Genomic DNA, 15852 nt, shown 5'->3' with positions numbered 1-15852 from the left:
TGAACCATTTTACAGCGATACCTAAATTTGAATTATTTTCCACGAGGCATCCGAATTTTGACACGATGTAGAACTAAACTTAGCTTTGGACTGATACGGATTTCTTACTCCTGTTATTCATTACTATTTTCACAATAAAGATCTTTATTCTTTCAAATGTCGAAAGTAAACGAGTGCAGATGGGAGAAGAGTTCATGACAAAAGTTTGAGTAAAAGGGCTGAATGACAATCTGATGATCAAAGCTCTTCACGTTGTCCTGCTGTGTATGGTTTTCAGTTATTAAGCAGATACGACTGTAAATGCCAGTGGCATTCGAGCAAAGAAATTGGTAGCGAAGGACGGGATGCTCTCATGGCTCATTTGCCCAAGTTATAAATGCGCCAATGAACAACCTCGTAATTATTCTGTGTTTTCTCTTCATTTGTTTTAAGTCTGACGAAGAATGGCTGGCATAGAAGACCTAAACATTGATATGCTACTGATGGTATTTAATTTCTTGTCACTCTACGATAAGATTATCGCATTGAGGTAAATAATCAAGTTACGTAATGACGATTATAATTAGCTTGATCTCGGATAGTAATTTACTAATGTGCTCTCAGTAAATAGACAGATTGTCTATTAGGCCTATGTAGCTATTGATTGATCAGTTTTAGATTTTGTTCCAGATTAATTTAACGATAGGCCTATTATAAATGTTTAGGCCCTATTATATTGGTTATTTATATTTGTACCTTTTTCATGTAAATTATTTATTGTATTTGTTATAAATTTATGTTTTAATCTTTTCATCACTTATTTTATGTATAGGGTTAGCAGAAAATGGTACAATATTCTAAACAGCAGCCACGCTTGGGAAGCCATCAATTTCTACCAAAAAGGACAAATCAGGAAAGAAGACGATTCTTGTATGAAATACAGACGATATCTGTCCAAAAATGACAATAAACTATTTGAGTTTCGCAAATGTGACACTTATTTGACGTTTCCGGACAAGACGAGTGATGTCTTGAGATTCCTGAGTTTATTTGCAGGAGTTGGTGTGAGGGAAATCTATCTGGTCGTGATCGACCCAAATATTATGGATATTTTGCGCGCAAACTGTCCAAATTTGCTGATACTTGACTTCAGCCGTGCTGATTACGCAAACGTTCGGCTATATGTTGATATTGATGATGTAAAAGAACAACTTTATTTCCCGCCAAAACTTGGACAACTTGGCATGATTTCTCCACCAATGCCACGTACGATTACCATTGAATCGACACATAACCGAAGGGATAGTTTACGGAGGAAAAGAGACGACATAATTTTATCTTGCATTAGTAGTCAATGTCCTGACTTGCGTAAAGTTACTTTACGATTCTTTGAAATTACTTCTGCTGGTATGCAAAGTCTTACAGAAAGAACAAGATTACGTGAAATAGAATTGATTGATTGTCGTCCATGTTGCAACATTGACGATCAAACACAATTAAATCATGCAACGTCACCATACGATGATATCGTAGCTTCAATTTGTCGTTTAGAATCATTGACATGTCTCAGACTTGTAGCACCATACGGGTCACTTGTAACCTCCAATTTAAGTTGCCTCGGTAACTTAAAGCATCTCAAACTGTTGTCTTTGAGAAGAGTAGGCCTAACCTATTCAAATAAAACATTCGAGATCATGATCAAAGGGTTGCAGCATAATTTGGAGACATTAGAGCTGGAAGGGAATTCCATCACATCATCGGTAGTAACCAATATTGCGAAATATTTAAAGAAACTGATATCACTAGAATTAGTTTATGGCAGTTTTTCTGCAGAAAGTTTGCAATCGTTGCGTCACCATGCTTCGTTAGAGAAACTGATCGTCATGGATTCGAACTCGTCATCTCATTATTATGACATAACCCCAAACACTACTTTATGTTGGCTTAGAGTAGTTTATGACGTATTACTTACCATATCAAAGATTAAATTTGTCACACTTAAAGGACATAACCTATCCCATCTCTATACATGTAATATGTTCCCAATTATTCAATCTGCAGATATAGAAATACATGATACTAATAGATACTTGGGATGGGAGTACTGTGATCAGAGCGATGTAAAGGTACAACAGAATAACTTCGATAATTAAGAAAAAGTGTACACTGCGAGGGGGATAGCGCAATCTTATCCATGACTGACGTATTAAAGGACTGCGTTGGATATCTCTGGTATCATACCCATTTATCTGTTGGTAGACTGATAAACCTATATAAACCTCTTCTCTTAAATTCACCTGCCTATACGTTATAAATTCTTTATGACCCAAACACATTTTGTCGTCTTTATCGTCTCTCATTGCCATACAACGATGTACATCACTACAGCAATAGTATATTTCTGACTTCGAAGATTTTGCCTTTTGATTTGTAAGTCCTTAAGATTCCTTATTGAACAACAATAACTATGTCCTCTTACTTTTTAAAATTATCATTTTTAAGAGCATTCTGATCTCAGTTCTGATATACTGTTCCCACGCACCCGTCGAATCCAGTGGAGCAAGAAATTGCTGTCTACCGTAGATAGCAGGTTTGGCAAACTCTATAGAAGCTCATATAGAGACCTACACGATACCATAGCTATCATGCTATCTACCGAAGATAGCAATCGGACTCTGTGTTGTGTGAGGATAATATCGTTGTCGATTTTAAACATCGATTAAAACGTAGGCCCCTCCGCAGTCATTTTTATTTTTCCTAACGGTACTTATTCTCTTGTTAAGTGGATTTCTTAAATTTTGACAATAACAAAGATCTCGTTTATAGAATATAGGGCCTATAAAACGTTATATTTGGCCGCCTTGCGTTCACATTTTTCCAGATTGATTCGTTCAGTACTTTAGTAACGGCCTACATCCAGATACCAATTTCGGGGTATTTTCAGGGTCCTCCAATGTGGTCATGGTGGTAGCAGGATAGGGCTTGGAAGAGGCGAACGATGGGTTTCCAGATGGGTACCAAAGTAAGCATTACAGCTACAAAACAGAGTTGATTAAGTTATGTCAAGTTGGGTCTTGATCATTGAGCGACGTATATCGTAGTATTTAAAAGGTCAGGGTTACGGGTGTTGGGTAGTTATAGATAGGCATCAAGAGGACCGCCCAATCCAAGAACCGCGAAATCTAGTTATATATATTTGCAATGCACCAAAATCAAAATGTTTTCATATTCCTAGGCGACCAATTTAAATTTGAGCAGACATTGCATTGATGGAAAACATGAGTTTGTTTCTTAAACATTATATAGACCAAAGCTAAGGAGCAAATATCTGCCCTATAGCTGATTAGCCGGGCTGATTAGCTGTCTATGTAGAAGTTTACAGATACGTATTTCTATAATACTAAACTGAGCTCAAAAAGAAACTTATAATTTTTCACAAGGTCATATCTTGAAATCCTGTCCATCAAAATGAACCAAAATTACACACAGGTTTACTTCAATACTCTACTCTTAACACATGTCGGTAACCAAGCAGTTATCCAACTGACACAACAGCAAAATGCACTGACATGGAACAGCTTCCTGGACCACATTCACAGCCCAGCCCTGTTTCATGAAAAAAGTGTATGAAAAGCAGAAAGCAGCACCGTTTTATCATCTGTGCAAGGATCTTGCGTGCATTTTTTGTGCGGGGTGCCAAATGTTGGGCTGTGAAAGTGGAGGAACTTCCAGGAAGCTGTCCCATGACAGTGCATTTTGCTGTTGTGTCAGTTGGACAACTGCTTGGTAACTGACATGTGTTTTGAGTAGAGTATTAAAGTAATCCTGTGTGTAATTTTGGTTCATTTTGATTGACACTATTTTAAGATCATCATCAGTCGGCTGCGGAGCAGGCGACTACAAGCTTTCTCCAACTAATGCGATCTTGGGCAAGCGAAACAATTTTGTTTGGCTGCAGCATCCCTTCAGTATCTCCCAGGAGGTGCTGGACATACTGTAAGTACAGTGTGCGCGGTCGTCCCGGTTTCCTCTTCCCATGTGGTGGAATATAAAGCGCATATTCTTTCACAGGCTCGCCATCTTCAAGACGCAGTATATGGCCGAGAAATTTGAGTTGATGAATCTTGACTCTGGCAACCAGTGGAGTGGTGTTGGTCAGGTTGTAGATGGTTTCGTTTGGAATCCAATCCACACGCTTGATGTTTAACATGACTCTGTAGCAAGATGTTGCAAATGCATTGATCTTGTTTTCCATGTCCTTGGTAATTACCCATGACTCGCACCCGTACAGAAAGACAGTAACACACGTTGTCTGAAACAGCTTTATTTTTGTTTCGATTGGCAGGGACGGGCTTCTCCAAAGGCGTTCCAGTTTCCAGAAAGCTGCCCAGGCTAGTGCTTTTCTTCTTTTAGGTCTCCAACACTAGAGCCCATCTTGGAACCCAAATACCTGAAGTCTGTGACATGGTTGATGGTACTACCATAGACTTCAAGTGCTGGTTGGGCGTTACAGTTTGCAGTCATATATTCTGTCTTAGGTGCGCTGATTACAAGGCCTAGATCTGCTGCTGCAGTTGCAGTCCTAGTAAGCTGTGACTGGGCCCGGTCTATGGAAGATTCCAGCAGGGCAATATCATCAGCAAAATCCAGGTCATTCAGCATCTTGGCAGGATACCTGCTTGACCGACGTGGGTAGGTAACAATTCCAGCGTCAATTCCAGAAGTTGATTTCATCAGAAGGTAGTCTACCAGGATAATAAACAGGAATGGTGCCAACACATCACCCTGAAGCACTCCAGTTGTTACTTGGAAAGGCTCTGAGGTACTGCCATCTACCATAACGGCACTATTGGAGTCTTTGTAGAGCACCTGGATGGCATTGACTACAACCTTTGGTATTCCATAATGCCGCAGCACTGAAAACATGACGGACCTGTTGATGGAGTCGAAGGCTTTTTTTGAAGTCCACAAAAGTGACTGTAAAGGGAAGTTGGTACTCCTTGAAGCCTTCCATGATCCTCCTCAAAATGTGTATTTGCTGAGCACAGCTGCGACCAGATCTAAAGCCAGCCTGGTTACTTCTCAGTAAAGGATCAATGTGGGGTCGGATCCTGTTCAGAAGGATCTTGTTGTACTCACTTTTGCGGCAATGGACATAAGCGAAATACCACGGTAGTTTGTCATGAGAGAGAGGTCACCTTTCTTTGGTAGAGGAATGATTACATTCGTAACCCATTGACGTGGTGGTGTCAGCGTTGAGAATACTTCCATACAGAATTCGAGAATCATATCAATCATGCTATCCCTCCTCCCTGAAGTGCTTCTGCAGTTATAGCACAGTCCAATCCTGCTGCCTTGTTGGTCTTCATGGCTGCTATTGCTTTGACTACTTCTTCACGAGTTGGGGGCTCAGTGATAATAGGAAGATCTTCAACAGCTGGTGCAGGAAGTTCTGAAGCTGCTGTGCCACTGTCGTTGTTAAGAAGTGAGCTAAAATATTCCTTCCATTCCTCAAGCAGTTCATGGTCACTGGTTGGAGCTGATCCATCTCTTTTGACTTTCACCCCTTTCCTTGAGTTCTTCCCAGAAAGCGAGTGTATAATTTTCCAGGTGGTGGTATAATTCCCCATCTCGTCGGCCAGCTTCAGGTCTTCCATCTGCTTATTGAGGGTAGCAAGCTCATCAGATTTATAGGAGTTGTTAAGGCTGGTGTTCAAGTTCCTCCATCTTTCTCTAGATTGACGAGACTTTGAAATGGAGTACCGCTTTTTGGCCTCATCCCTTTCAAGTTTAAGTCTGATGGTTGCATCTGATACCCAACTTGGTAGTCCGCATTTTAAGATATGACCTTGTGATTCACAAGTTGTAAAAAATTATAAGTTTCTTTTTGAGCTCAGTTTATTATACTGTACAGAAAACTCAGAGAATTTTCTATAGCGAATCTTGAGGTAGCGTTGGAATAATCCTTCCTCTCCCGTAGGACTATAGGGACAGTTCAGAGGGAATGCAAGCTGTAATGGTTCCTAGCTTTGTACCTACGGGTGAAATATGCACTGGTCGTCCAGTCTGGAAGGAATATAAGAAAGGGGTATCTATTCCCCTGTTATATAGGAGCAGGCCTAATCCAAGTTTGCTTGTTTTGTTTTGTTCTTTTTTTTTTTGGGGGGGGGGTCCAATATTCCAAATATTTGTCAATCCGCACATGATATGGTCTGGACCTAGTGAAGTCGGCCTGTTCCGTCATTTTTTAAGTTCCTCCTGGAAGGACTACAGAACCAGAGTAAGTGAATTCCTAACAAAGACAAACACACCTTGACCCCCTACATGTAGTCCCGAAAATAGACTGGTGTCGCGAATTCATAAGTTGCGATATTATAACTCAGTAGCAGTTGAGATTGGATGAACAGTCTCCTACCTATTGAGCTAGCCGACCAGATGCTAAATAGTGAATTGTTCTGACTTGATTGTTGGGAGTGGCCTTCTTTTAATTGATCTTTCCACATAGGCCAACATACGTATTTAGGCTTTATAGCCTGGCTTGAGCATTTGTTGTGAGCCTGGTCCCACCAGGATCCAAGTGTGTTTCCATATGGAACCACAAGCTGGGCCACAAGCAAACAACAGGAGCAGTCAATCACTGACCAGTACCAGATGGATCATTTAAAGGGTTTTGTATAGCTGTGAACGACGCGATGGGCAGCAATTTGACGTACATTTTGAGTTGACGTATAAACTGAACGATTTGTGTGTAAAACCCAGGAGGTAGCGAAAACAGGGGTTCAGATGAAAATTTTGTCACTTTTACCATTGGCGTTAATTCACCGATGAGGGGGTAATTGTATTATTATTTTTAGGCCCTGATTTTTAGGGGCGGCCAGCCGAGAATATGCCTACCACAGAGGAGTAAGATAAGACAGAGCGCGTACCACCAGTCAAAGTCTCCGCCTCATCCGATAATGAGGGCCGATTGTTCTGTGAAATGCGACAGGCGAGACTGCTACGCAATAACCGCGTATTTTCATGGTCTATCGCGTAATCGCGAAAGCACGCACTGACGCTCTATCGCGGATACGCGAAGGCACGCAGCGCTGGCGTGATTGTTAGACACTACACGATCGAACAATCGGCCCTCATGAATATGCGAGAACTTACACCATACAATACACGGGGACTTTGACTGATGGTACGCGGTCTGTTTCTCTTTCGTCCATGATGCCTACATCTTGGGTTCAAATTGTCATTTGCCATCATCATTTACTCATTTTCAACAGAAATTGATAGCTAAAGCATTATAACATGCTCTACTAAATGTTGAAAAGCTACTTTTGTCTTAATTTTTCAAAAATTAATTTTGGCAAACAAAGATTAACTTTTTGGGAAAAGTAAAATACTTGCTTCAAACATTTAAAAGTTTAGATTGTTTTCTTTCATTGAAATATTATTTAAGAATGACTGTTATTGGCACAAAGTTGATGAAGAATGCAAAACTTTTGGTGTCACGAAGTTGGGTTAAACCTTGGGTATAGGTACCTTAGTCAGACATGAGAGTAGAAAAAAATAGAACAAAAAAAGCTGAAAAACAGCGTGAAATTGGCACAAAAGACCCTGGGCTGAAAATAAATAAAAATGCGTAAATTTGAATAGTCAAAAAAGCTGAATTCAGCTGATCAGGTGAAAAATCTCACCCCTGCTTAGTGCAGCGAATAATGAAAATAGATGACACTGGTAATCTCTGGAATAGTCCCCTTAATTAATTTGTTCATTTTTGTTCACGGAGTGAACATTTCCCCCACTTGAACCCATATGCACAGTTTATCCCTTACATACACTGTGTCTTGAATAACTATTGTAGACCATCAACCCTGTGGTTAAGAGGCTAGGAAATAATTCCCAATGTCTCATACCCAGGTTTGTATCCCTTTATCTAATCCTGTCCCACATGACAAGGACTTTTTAGCACATCTTATCTTGTATTGAGACAATGGCAGCCAGGACTATTTTTTTGTTGCCTTTTTGCTAAGCATGTTTACTATTGGTTTGAGCCATCACATGATTATAATAGGCTTTACTGATTGGTGGGTAAGGTCAATGCTACTATTGTTTATTTTGTGATAAGGCTGAGCATATATGAAAAATACACCAGATATTTTGATACAGGCGATTTACTCAATTACTTCCAACTGACGAAATTTAGTTCCTGTTGGTAGACTGATAAACCTATATAAACCTCTTAATTCTCTTAAATTCACCTGCCTATAGCTTTATAAATTCTTTATGACCCAAACACATTTGTTGTCTTTATCGTCTCTCATTGGCCATACAACGATGTACATCACTACAGCTATAGCATTATTTCTGACTTCGACGATTTTGCCTTTTGATTTGTAAGTCCTTAAGATTCCTTATTGAACAACAATAACTATATATGTCCTCTTACTTTTTAAAATTATCATTTTTAAGAGCAAGAAATTGCTGTCTACCGTAGATAGCAGGTTTGGCAAACTCTATAGAAGCTCATAGAGACCTACACGATACCATAGCTATCATGCTATCTACCGAAGATAGCAATCGGACTCTGTGTTGTGTGAGGATAATATCGTTGTCGATTTTAAACATCGATTAAAACGTAGGCCCCTCCGCAGTCATTTTTATTTTTCCTAACGGTACTTATTCTCTTGTTAAGTGGATTTCTTAAATTTTGACAATAACAAAGATCTCGTTTATAGAATATAGGGCCTATAAAACGTTATATTTGGCCTTCTTGCGTTCACATTTTTCCAGATTGATTCGTTCAGTACTTTAGAAACGGCCTACACCCAGATACCAATTTCGGGGTATTTTCAGGGTCCTCCAATGTGGTCATGGTGGTAGCAGGATAGGGCTTGGAAGAGGCGAACGATGGGTTTCCAGATGGGTACCAAAGTAAGCATTACAGCTACAAAACAGAGTTGATTAAGTTATGTCAAGTTGGGTCTTGATCATTGAGCGACGTATATCGTAGTATTTAAAAGGTCAGGGTTACGGGTGTTGGGTAGTTATAGATAGGCATCAAGAGGACCGCCCAATCCAAGAACCGCGAAATTTAGTTATATATATTTGCAATGCACCAAAATCAAAATGTTTACTGCTATTGCTTTGACTACTTCTAGTGAAGTCGGCCTGTTCCGTCATTTTTTAAGTTATCTACCAAGTAATGTTTGCTTATCATAATTGGAACCCTAATAATTATTGGACCAAGGTATAATTGAATTTCAACAGACCTATGATAGTGATATTGATTTGAAAGTTTGTATTTCAATGAGTTTCTTTCAGGAGGGTTATATAAGCCAGAGTCAGGATGTAGGTATCATTATGCCTCAAATCACTAATTTATTGTAAGATCAGTGCAGAGTAGGTTAGATATGAAAATGAAAAGTTAGAACAAATTACTTGATCTGTGAATCCGTCTTTTTGAAAGACTCTTCTTGTTTATTTTAACTTATTTTTTTATTTCTGAACAATTCTTGTCCAGTTTGCATTATTGTCCATTGAAATTGAAAGGAGAATATTTCGGATTCCATGCAATTGTCTATATTAAGTCACAGGGCCCTGATCTTACACTACAATATTCCTATTGGGGTCGCCTGCACAGGTACACCGTCGCCTAGGGTACTCCACAGTATCAGGGGAGTACAAGTACAGTACCACCGCTGATGGGTCCTGTTCAGTTGCAGCATTGGTATTGTGCAGGTACTCTGTGTGTACCAGTGAAGTACGTTGGCGATGGTGTATCTGTGCAGGCGGCCCAAAAGGAATCTTGTAGTGTAGATGGAGAAGAGCAGTCTTATTATACAAATATATACTGCCATGAGAGGTTCTGGTTAAAACTATGGGCCCCGAGGTGAGATCAATAGTACTATATTCTCATAGTCAATGGCGACGTTCAATATTATTTTTATGCTTTATGGACTGTGACGTGGGTATGCTGCTATCCGTAGATAGTAAATATCCAGAAGTACTATTTACCGCTTGGAGGTACTATTTACGGACGTAAATAGTACTTTTTCTCACTTCTTTACAGAATAGTGTGTTTATTTTTGATCATGTGACACACTTTTAACCAATCAATGAACAAGAATCTATTAATGAAGGATATAATGGTAACTATGCAACTCCAATGTCAAAACTACACCCAGGGGCATAGCAAGCGGGTGGACAGGGTGGATGAAGTCCAGCCCCCCCCCAAGGTTCAGGTGCCGAGCAAAAGTAAAAATGAAATTTGGGCTGATAAAGGTGATATTAAAAGGACCCGCACTGTTCTGTGTCCATGCCCCCAGGTTCTTGCTATGCCCTGACTCATAAAGCAAACAAACCAGAAGACAATAATTCACATGAATACACAACAGCTTTTATTAACTTTCCAAAATTATTACATCTTTGTTTCATCATCATCATCAATATATTCTTTAATTATACCACAAATGGGTACAATAACATAACAAAGTATACATACATACAATAAAATGTACATATATATTATGACATAATATCATTACAAACTATAGGCAACAATACTGTTTTTTTTGCCTATCAAGCAGAGATTTCAAATCTGTTATATTTGCTCTCTGCAACCTCACCCCATCTGTCCTCTAAATGCCATGAATAATGCCAAATCGTCAAGAAGTTGTGCTCCAGGAGCACTGCATGTTGACAATATCTCAAATAATCTGATTATCGTATAGCCGGATATTTTAGTGGCATTCTTTTTTTTGTGATTTTCACTGTTCTTAGTTTTCTTACCAGTTTGTGTGTTTTATTTTATTCGCAGTTTAAGGGGTACTACACCCCTCGATAAATTTGTGTCTATTTTTGCATTTTTCTCAAAACTAATAACACAGTGGTAACAAAAGTTATGTATATTATAGGGGCAAGGATGTACCTCATTTCCTATCATATATACTGAACCGCTTGTCTTGAGTCACTGAAATTTCAGTGTAGTAATTGGATTCTTTGCCTCAAAAATATACATAACTTTTGTTACCAGTGTGTTATTATTTTTTGAGAAAAATGCAAAAATAGTCACAAATTTACCACAGGGGTGTAGTACCCCCTTAAACAGCCACAAGTATAAAGCCCATGTGTCAAATATATTTTTGCTGGATTTAAATTTGCAGTTTTTAAATTAATCATGAAAAAAACTTCTCAAAAATATCCGGCTATACAATACTTCGACTGACCCAAAGTTATATTTTTACTACCACCATTGCGCCGCTCATACTGGGACAACAGCCTGAAAATAAACAGTGCAAGTCCCTAAACCTGCACCACTGCTGTGGTAGAGTGATATGATCCCTCCTTTGCTAATACTATTAAGAATGTGATCACAAATTCGTACAAAATTCCACATTAAAAATTTTGGAGAAAATGGAGCAAATCTAGCTTGGAACTTCCCACACATTAATTAACATCAGTACTTTTGCTACAAACTTTGGCATTAATGTAAGTACTAACAGCCCTAGTACTTACCAATTACAAGATATTAGTACTTCTCTTCTCATAATATACAACTCATTGATTCATTACAAAATATTCAAAATTTATTCTCTTTATCCGAGAGAAATGCATTTGTAGGATTGTATTGAATAAATGATGCCATAATGAATAATATTATTGTGTTAGCCAAATTCAATCGAAAATTAATTGAGAATTATAGATTGGATGTGGCTAACATAATTCATTCCTGAATTATTCTCTTTATACATTCATATTATTAGTATAAAAGCTAGTTCACAATTATATCCTGCATGGGAGAGCCATTTATCTTGGTTCCGCATGAATTTCAATTGACATATTCTAACAAATTTATGCAGCGTCACAAAATCCAAGTTTGCTTATTGGTTGAAATAGGGAATGGCCAATACTTCTTTCATGGGATACAGGAGGAGTCTTGATGAAAAAGAAAAAAATTTAGCGAAATTTCACAAAGCTAAAATTGAGGTTCTTAACAATGAGAAAATTTTTGACACAAAAATATTGTGCTTTACAGTTGTACTCCACCATTTTTCTTCTGGCACTAAATATTGACCACTCCCTATTTGCATTAGGGAACAAACCAAAAGAGCGACGAATAAACACGTTTCTTGTTGAAACTGGTTATGTACGTTTACAGGACTTCCTTTTGGTTTGTTCCCTTACATATCAACAGCACCACCAATATTATTGTTGACGTGCATATGGAGCCAGCCCATCTTTTTTATTCTGATACATTTACACTTATTGTATAAAAATAACTTAAAAGTAAGTGTTAGGGTAACTGAAATTGGAAAAATGGAAATTGGAAAAAAAAATACACATAAAACTGAATTATATTTTAAAGAAAAGTTGTACATCAACTTTAAGGATTTTTTACAGTACCTATTAAGAATCTATCCATGCCAGTACAAATGGGGACCACATTTTGATTGAATAAAATCCTTTGAAGAACAAGTTGCAAATACAAAACAAGTGAAATATGGTGACATGCAAATATATAATAAGGTGTCTCAAGATATTCACTCCAACATCACCAAAATACTGTTTTTACATACACACATTTATCACAAACCACCGTGACGATAGACTGTCTGAATTCAATTGGTCCCGTCAGGTAAAACCAGCACAAGGTGGGATGGATGGGAACTTACGGGTTTCCAATAATTATTTACCATCACAACAAATTTAAAACCGTAAGTTCATGTGTTTACACCAACTAATATGGGTTACACAATGAAGAAATCTTGATTCCATTTCTTTCACAGTAGGCTATTCCATTTATAATCCAAACTCCCCCTGTGGAAGATTTTGGAAATATCTTCTACAGAGGGAGTACAAATTTCAAATGGAATTACACATTAGCAGCTCCATTTGAAACTCTCTCTCCCTCAAGGAAAGATTCAGGTTGAATCTTTCTCAGAGGGTGTATGGAATTCAAACGGAGCTGCCTAATGTGCTAATTCCATTTAAAATTCATACTCCCCCTGCGGCAAATCTTCCACAGGGGGAATGTGAACTTTAAATGGAATAGCTCAACGCTGTTATTTCTCAAATGGCAAAATGTGTTTTGACAGTTTTCAAGAAACTTTGAATTGAATCCATCAGGCATGGATTTGTTGGTTTAGTAGAATACAATGAAATCTTAGCCAAGAGAGTACACACACTGCATGGCACTGAGGAAAACAAAAAGATAAAACACACTCAAAGTTTCACACAATCACAACAAAATCGGACGGTCGGTGGGTTTGAAAAATACCAAGGTCGTTTTCTACTTCTGAATACATACTTATATCTACTCTCAACACCAAGGTCAAAGTTCACGGCACATAATAAGGATGTGTGATAAAAAACGTTACACCATAATCTTTGAGACTGCATATTATAATCACACAATCTCCACATGAGAAGTTCTTTAACACACATTAAAATTGAACTAAGCCTTAGAGAAAGATATTAGAAGCACAAGGCAATGACAAATAGATGGGCACTATGGGTATCTACATAGCTGAGTGCATATAATTAATAATAATATATAATCTTAATTGAATCTACACTAGGCATATCGGCAGTGATATAGGCAACTTACAACAATAGTAATAATTCTCTATCAATTATTCAATAATCTATACGCAATATACTCTATACATTTCTGTGTAGTACTTCAGACCATAAGCACATATCAAATGTTTTTTTAACTTGGTACTGAAATATGTGCATCTACATATGGCATTTTTAAGGCATGCAAAAATTCAAATGTAAGAAACAAACAAAAGAAACAAGAATGAAAATCAAACATAAAGACAAGTATTTCTGCAAATAATTCCTTTGTACTCGGGAGCAATAATGACATGACTGTGAGCCTTATTGTTTTACTACGCATGCAAGTCTCTTATTGCCACATACCCATGTCTATATCCAGTTGCTCTATTGGACTATTCCAGTTGAAATCCATACACGCCATGGAAGAATCTTCCACGCAGGGAGTGTGAATTCCAAATGGGATAACCTGAATGGGTGGCTCCATTTGAAATGTACACCCCCTGTTTAGAAGATTAAAGTTGTGTCTACCATAGGGGGTGTATGATTTTCAACTGGAATAGCCCATTGGTAGAGCAACTATTTGACCGATAGCATTTGCCCTATCACTACCAGTGTGATTTTTCTCTCGATGGCAGTGACTACTGGTAAAATACAGGCATAAGGGTCTTTCAAAGTACAAACTAGGATTTAAGAGACCTGCAGACATCAATTAATGCTCCCTCAGTGTGATACACAGACTTACTCTTTAAGCACATAGCTATACCTTACATACAAACAAAAATTGAGTTCAATAATACTTTACATAATATTTTGTTAATTAAACTTAACAAGAAACATCTGTTAAACTACATGTATAACATAATCTGTTAATTAAACTTAACAAAAAATATCTGTTAAACTCTAAGAGGTGATGTCATCAAGTTTGACATCATCTAAAATGATATAATTTAATTAAAATTTTAGACCACAACGAAACTAAACTGAAATAAAAAAGAAAACTAGTGTGGTTTTAATACGGAGGTAGACTTATAAAACTCATTATCTTCTTTGAAAACAAAAAAATAAATTTTTTAACTCAAACTGAAAGTTAAAAAAACAGACAGAAGGAAAAAAAAGAACAAATATTTAAGTATTAAAATGTCGAAGTTGAAAATGAAATAATTAAATCCAGAAAATATTACTGAAAATTAATTAAAAAAGAAAATTTTTGGTCCACCAGCCAATTTTTTGTGGGGTTATCGTAAACACTTTTGTGCAAGAGACATCAACAGTTCGTTGAGAGAGAGGGTCAGGCCATAGAAAAATAATTATGTGTTTAGGGTTCCCTGACCATCCGTAGCTCAGACCCATCGACTTGAAAACATTTTGAGGCCACTGGGAACAGTTGGTAATTTTAGTAGAGATTTTATTTATTAATGTAGATATTTCCAAATATTCCGCGTTCAAATGCATATTTTACAGTGAAATTGAGCGACAAAACTTTTGTGCCTACGTTGGTCACAATTTTTCCAGATGTAACTTCTTAATAACACAATTTTGTCAATTGATTATACACCAACGGTGTCCCACACAGTGACAGACGGGTGATGCATTGTTTATCACCCAAAAAAAATCAGTAAAATAAAATTATTTTGCAACCGACAGGGAATCCTAACCAGTTATTCTATTTTTCCATGGCCTTATAAAAATCAACATGAACTTTTAAATATTTTTTTCATAATGAAGAACTACAAGCTAAGTTTAATGGATTGGACAAAATGTCAAATTCATCTGCATCCCTGTGTTCTTCCGACTACAGAGGGCGCTGTTACTATTTTGTTTTTACATGGCAAAGCTGTTTTTGCCTTGGGTCGTTTACTCACCCTCTGTGAATTGCGTAAAGCGTTTCACATAGATATGGACGGTTTATAATCTGTTATTCAGAAATATGCAGAAATCATGAAGAAATACACCCAAATGAATTAGAAATACACCCAACTGTATTAGGAATACACCCAAATGTATTAGGAATACACCCATATGTATTTGGCATACACCCAAATGTATTAGGCGTACACCTAAATGTATTAGAAATACACCCAAATGTATTAAGAATACACCTAAATGTATTAGGAATATACCCAAATCTACTGAATACACAAAAATGAATTTGGAATATGTATTAGGAATACACCCAAATGTATTAGGAATACACCCATATGTATTAGGAATACACCCAAATTTATTAGGAATACACCCAAATGTATTAAAAATACACCCACGTGTATTAAAAATACACCCAAATGTATTAAACATACACCCAAATGTATTAAAAACACACCC

The sequence above is a fragment of the Amphiura filiformis genome, chromosome 15 (genome assembly GCF_039555335.1).
Source record: "Amphiura filiformis chromosome 15, Afil_fr2py, whole genome shotgun sequence".
Lineage (NCBI taxonomy): Eukaryota > Metazoa > Echinodermata > Ophiuroidea > Amphilepidida > Amphiuridae > Amphiura > Amphiura filiformis.
This window is presented reverse-complemented; position numbering follows the sequence as displayed.